Source organism: Rhagoletis zephyria, unplaced genomic scaffold (assembly GCF_001687245.7).
Source record: "Rhagoletis zephyria isolate East Lansing unplaced genomic scaffold, Rhagoletis_zephyria_1.1 Rzeph_scaffold_00199, whole genome shotgun sequence".
NCBI classification, from domain to species: Eukaryota; Metazoa; Arthropoda; class Insecta; order Diptera; family Tephritidae; genus Rhagoletis; species Rhagoletis zephyria.
In genome coordinates, this window is record NW_016157283.1 from 1 (window position 1) to 6,753 (window position 6,753).

The 6,753-nt window shown below is 33.5% G+C and overlaps 1 protein-coding gene across 2 annotated transcripts in view; it reads left to right on the forward strand.

The window, feature by feature from the left end:
- Positions 1-1,541: 1,541 nt before the first annotated feature.
- Positions 1,542-6,753, forward strand: part of cno (adherens junction formation factor afadin) — a 379,548-nt gene continuing 374,336 nt past the window's right edge. For both annotated transcript variants that reach the window (XM_017609197.1, XM_017609198.1), the window contains exon 1: positions 1,542-1,828. The gene's annotated coding sequence lies outside the window, so the exon portion shown is untranslated. The remainder of the gene's footprint in view (positions 1,829-6,753) is intronic.

Below are 6,753 nucleotides of genomic sequence, written 5' to 3' on the forward strand. Positions count from 1 at the left end.
CTGCACTCATGCGCGCTTACACGCCTATGCCGATGATGTGCAGCTGTATTGTTATTTCATTTCATTTATTATTATAAAGAAAATTAATACAATAAGATCCCAAAGATCTTTTTTAGTACAACGGTAACTTAAAATTAAGACAAGAATAAGAGTTGAGAATAAAAAGTGCATAGTACATCATGTCAAACAAAGCTTGACAAATAGCATTAGGCAAAACTTACAAATCTATATAAAACCAAGAGAGGAAGAAAAATAAAATAAAATAAAAAAATAAAAATAAAAATAAAATAAATAAATATAAAAAAAGTCAATAAATAAATAAAAATTAAAAAGAAAAAGAACGACATATAATTTTCAATTAGCCTATATCTAAAAATATACACATTTACAATTTATATAGATAGCGAACCTCAGCTGATAATGAGTTAATAAGTTAACGAAAATACGAGTACAAAACACTCCTAAAGTTGCTTTTATTTAGACTGTTGCGAATATGTCCTGGAACCGAGTTCCAGGTGCGAATAGCATTGACGAAAAATAGTCTTGCACATGCTAGATAATTTACCTTGGTAAAATCAGGTCAGTAAGGCGTGAAGACTTTGAGAAGGATAATTTTTCGTATAGATATCTAGGATCTTTATCCATCATTAGGCGAAATAAAAAAATACAATTTCTTGCTTCTAGGTATTCTGAGATACTGCAGCCCAACAGTCGTGATTTCCAATCGGGTATTCGCTCAAATTTCGATAGCCCAAAAACATATCGAGTAACATGATTGAATACTACATCAATTTTATGGGAAGATTGAGAATCTAGGCTGCTGTAGACTAGCTCAGAATAGCAGATAATTGGCAATATTAATTGAATGGCCAGTTTACGTCTAACGATTAATGGCGTAAAAGTTGCAGATATTCTTAAATTTCTTAAAGTATAATAGACTTTGCCTACGACAGAGTTAACATGATCAGTGCATGTTAGGTTAGTGTTTATAACAAAACCAAGATTAGTCACTTTAGAAACAAATTTAAGAGACTTATCACCAATGTACAAGGACGGAATAATATCAAATTTAATATTTCTTTTACATACAGGCAACACAAAGGATTTATCACAGTTGAGACAAAGACCATTTTTCGAAGACCAAGACGATATAGACATTAATTCTCTGTTGAAATTCGCGCACAAGTTGGCCATGTCTTCAAAAGTTGCTGACAAATAGATCTGTATATCGTCCGCGTAAGCATGCATTTTTGCATATTGGCAAGTACTGAAGATGTCATTAATAAACAAACTAAATAGCAATGGCCCTAAAATAGAGCCTTGGGGTACACCCGTTAATAGTGGTTTCAGTTTAGATACTTCAGCACCAACTTTTACTCTTTGGGTTCGGTCGGACAGATAGCTTTTCATTAACTGCACGGCAAAGTCACTAAACCCAAAATAGTTTTTGAGTTTGAGGCGTAGTAGTTCATGGCTAACTGAGTCGAAAGCTTTGGAGAAATCCAAAAGGCATAATAGTGTCAGGTGGTTTTTATCAAAGAATATCCGAATGTCGTCAAGTATTTGAATCATAGCCGTGGAACAACTGTGTCTAGCTCTAAATCCGGACTGGAACGGGGACAATAACCTAAATTTCTCAAGATGGACATATATTTGTTCAGACATCAAAGACTCAAGTACTTTAGACAAGACAGGCAAGATACTAATAGGACGAAAATCACAAGGACTACATGCAAATTTATTTTTAGCTACCGGAATCACAGTTGCAACCTTCCATGCGTCAGGGAAACAAGAGGTGGTGAAGCAATGATTGACAATATGAGTCAAGGTAGGTAAAATAAGCGGTTAAATTATTTTAATAAATCGTATTGGAATGCCGTCTTCGCCTATTGCATTGGACCGTATTTTATTGATACATCTTACTACATCACACTCAGACACAGCACTAAATTCAAACATTTGACCAACAGAAGGACGAGGACACGAAAATGAAATGTTTGGGGCGAGTAAGCAAGGGGAAGACGCACGGCTCACAAAGAAGTTATTTAGAGTTTCAGGCTCGAGTAGGCAGCTAGTGCTGTTACTGACATGTACTCGGAGATTTTTTAGGTTTCGCCACAGGACATTATTGGGGAGTGAGGGATCCAACTTTTTTCCAAAGAACCTGCGCTTTTCACGTTTAATTACTGAAGTGGCTTCATTCCTAACTGCCTTAAATGCAGACCAATTTGCATCTGAACGGTTCTTTTTCCACCGAGAATAAGCCTTATTACGCTTTCTGATCATAGTTTGGACCGCAGAGTTGAACCAAGGGCACGATGAGGATCTGTTCTCAAAAGTGCGTAGCGGGACATGAGCTCTAAGAGCACTCAGAACGTTGTCATTCAAAAAGGCAAGCTTCTCATTCACCGTGCAAAGTCCCCAGCACATAGACCAATTAATGTGTGAGAGGTCAGTTAAGAGATTATCAACGTTTAGAAAACGGTAGTCAAATGAGATATGGCTGTTTACAAAGTTAGTACGGTCAGAATTAAGATTAAAATCAAAAGAACAGAAAATGAGATCATGGTCTGATATAAAGGACAGCTGATCAAATTTTAGCACACTCTAATAAAATTGGATCGATTCAGGATATTTGTCTACAACTTAACGAGGACTTAAGCTCAATATTATCATGGTCTAGGGAGAATTTACTTTGCCTCAATGCTCAAAAATCTTGTGTAATACCTGTCGCTAAAGATAAATTTTTGGCATCGGATATTCCCAACTTATTTATTGTAGCCAACCAGCTTAAATTAAGTGACAAAGCCTGGAATTTGGGTTTCGTTATTAACTCTAGACCTGCGTGTGATGATCATGTTAATGAAGTTGTGAGTAAAATATTTTTTACTCTACGATGTCTTAGAGTAACTTCACCTTATATACCGGTAGCCACTAAGAAAAAGTTAATTACAAGTTTAATTGTTCCTTATATCACGTACTTTGACATCGTCTACGGCAAATTGGACTCTCATTCACTCCAAAAATTGAATTGAAAAATTAACTCTGCCACAAGGTATGTATTTGGTTTAAAGAAATACGATCTATGCGTAATTCTATACTTGGCTGTGATTTACAAAATTTTCTGAACGCGCGTAATTGTATTTTTATGTTCAAATTATTTAACACGAAGAGCCCGGAATATCTGTACAATAAACTTAAGTTCTCCAAGAGTACACGTTCGTCAGGTCTTATTCTTCCGAGATTTAACTATTGACGCACTTTAAGACTGTTTTTTATTAATGCGGTAAGGCGCTGGAACTCCCTTCCACTGTCCTTGAAGAACGCGTTGCACATAGGCAACTTAAAAAACTCATATTTAACTTTTTTCTTCCAAGCGTGATCAAGAATAGTGGTTATAAGCTTACCTTTGTTTTATTTTAGAATTTATGATTTGTAATTCAACGTATACATTCCCTTAATCTATATTGTAATATTAATTATTATCTGTACTTTTGCACTTGCAAGTAAAGATTACATCTTAATGCACTAATGTTTTCAATATAATATTAAATTAAATTAAATAAATTAAAATTAAATAAATTTTAACCTTTATTTAGGTTTACCAGTGGTTACTTAACACTTTGAGAGAATAGCGGAAGCGACACGAAAGTCTTCGTCGGTTAATTTATTCCTTATCTTCTATACCCATAGGCTAATTTCCTCCTTTTGACTCTTTTGTACTCGCCCTTTTGTCCAACATAAGGCCTCATACTCGTAAAATCTATAAAGCACCCTTCTATTGAAAAAAGACTGTAACAGTTATTCGTCGCCACCATGCACGGCGGTGCAGCCCAATACATTTTTTGGAAAAAGTATGATTTGGGGGGCTTTAATTTTTCGTATGTAATACTTCTGGACATAAATCAAGAAGAAAAACGAAAAATGGTCGTGATCATTTTTTTTTTAAATGCCAATAAAAAAATATTAGAATTCAAAACGATTTTTTAGCCGCTCGAAACTTGTACTTATTTTCCTAAAATTTTATAAGCCTTGTAACTGCATACCCTACAACGTTATAAAAATACTGGTTAAAAAGCTCAAAACTTGGATAAAAATTTTTGGAATTTTTCTAAATTCTGTATAATGACTAAAAATAATAATAATAATAATAATAATAATAGATTGGCGCTTACACATATGTTAATGTTTGGCCGAGCTTCTCCTCCGACTTGTGGCGTGTGTCTTGATGTTGTCACACAAAGCGGAGGGACGTACAGTTTTACGCCGACTCCGGACGGCGATTGTATTTTTATGAGAAGCTGTTTTTCATGGCAGAAATGCACTCGCCATAGCCTGCCGAGGGACGACCGCTGTTAAGAAAAAACCTTTTTTCTATATTTTTGCGATGTTGCTTTGACCAGAGTTTGAACCCAGGCGTTGTGGAGTGGAAGCGCGCACTGCTTACCACTACACCACAGCGGCCGATAGTTTAATGTTTAAAAGCTTCATTTATATGGTTTTTGTTAAAGCATGAACCAAATTGTTTTTAAAAGATAACAAAAAAAAATACTTTGAAAAGCATTCTAAATATTAAAAACAAAATACCACTCATATACTTTTGACCGCCAGTGTAAGTGAACACTCAAAACAGGGGCGTGATCGATTTATTTTAAAGCTAGCTTAACGCTGTTAACCTAGCTGAACAATCTTTAAATTTTTGTGTAGGTGACAAGTTAGCACTACATACCATTTTTCTTAAAAAACGAAAGCTACAAATTTTTTCTTTCCACAACAAATTTACAACAGAAAAGCTACAATTAATGCCGTTATAACATTTTCAATATCTCAATTCTATCGACTAGGTGTATGGTGTCAAGTTAGGCTACATACCATTTTTTCTTAAAAAACGAAAGCTACAAATTTTTTCTTTCCACAACAAATTTACAACAAAAAAGCTACAATTAAATGCCGTGGTAACCTTTTCAATATCTCAATTCTGTCGTCAATGGTGCATGGTGTCAAGTTAGCACTACATACTAAATTTTGTTCGAAAAAGGGTCAACTAAATTTTTTCAAGAAAAACGAAAGCTACAAATTTTTTGTTTTCACAACAAATTTTAAAGTTACAAGCTACAGTTAATAGCATAGTAACATATTGGATATCTCAATTCTATCGACTAGGTGTATGGTGTCAAGTTAGCACTACATACTAAATTTTGTTCGAAAAAGGGTCAACTAAATTTTTTCAAGAAAAACGAAAGCTACAAATTTTTTCTTTCCACAACAAATTTACAACAAAAAAGCTACAATTAATGCCGTTATAACACTTTCAATATCTCAATTCTATCGACTAGGTGTATGGTGTAAAATTAGCACTACATACCATACATTTACGTAAGCTACAATTAATGCCGTTGTAACCTTTTCAATAACTCAATTTTGTCGTCAATGGTGCATTGTGTCAAGTTAGCACTACATACTAAATATTGTTCGAAAAAGGGTCAACTCAAGTTTTTCCATAAAAACGAAAGCTACAAATTCTTTATTTTCACAACAAATTTTAAAGTTAAAAGCTTCAATTAATGGCATAGTAACATATTGGATATCTCAATTCTATCGACTACGTGTAAAGTGTCAAGTTAGCACTACATACCATTTTTTTTTTAAACGAAACCTAAAAATTTTTTCTTTCCACAACAAATTTACAACAAAAAAGCTCCAATTAATGCCGTTATAACATTTTCAATATCTCAATTCTATCGACTACGTGTAAAGTGTCAAGTTAGCACTACATACCATTTTTTTTTTAAACGAAACCTAAAAATTTTTTCTTTCCACAACAAATTTACAACAAAAAAGCTACAATTAATGCCGTTGTAACCTTTTCAATATCTCAATTCTGTCGTCAATGGTGCATGGTGTCAAGTTAGCACTACATACTAAATTTTGTTCGAAAAAGGGTCAACTCAATTTTTTCCATAAAAACGAAAGCTACAATTTTTTTCTTTTCACAACAAATTTTGCAGTTAAAAGCTACAATTAATGGCATAGTAACATATTGGATATCTCAATTCTATCGACTAGGTGTATGGTGTCAAGTTAGCACTACATACTTACCATTTCTTTCTTAAAAAACGAAAGCTACAATTTTTTTCTTTCCACAACAAAAAAGCTACAATTAATGCCGTTATAACATTTTAAATATCTCAATTCTATCGACTAGGTGTATGGTGTCAAGTTAGCACTACATACTTACCATTTCTTTCTTAAAAAACGAAAGCTACAATTTTTTTCTTTCCACAACAAAAAAGCTACAATTAATGCCGTTATAACATTTTCAATGTTTCAATTCTATCGAATAGGTGTATGGTGTCAAGTTAGCACTACATACCATTTTTTCTTAAAAAACGAGAGCTACANAATGGTGCATGGTGTCAAGTTAGCACTACATACTAAATTTTGTTCGAAAAAGGGTCAACTCAATTTTTTCCAGAAAAACGAAAGCTACAAATTTTTTCTTTCCACAACAAATTTTAAAGTTAAAAGCTACAATTAATGGCATAGTAACATATTGGATATCTCAATTCTATCGACTAGGTGTATGGTGTCAAGTTAGCACTACATACCATTTTTTCTTAAAAAACGAAAGCTACAAATTTTTTCTTTCCACAACAAATTTACAACAAAAAAGCTACAATATTCCATTGTATAACATTTTCAATATCTCAATTCTATCGACTAGGTGTATGGTGTCAAGTTAGCACTACATAC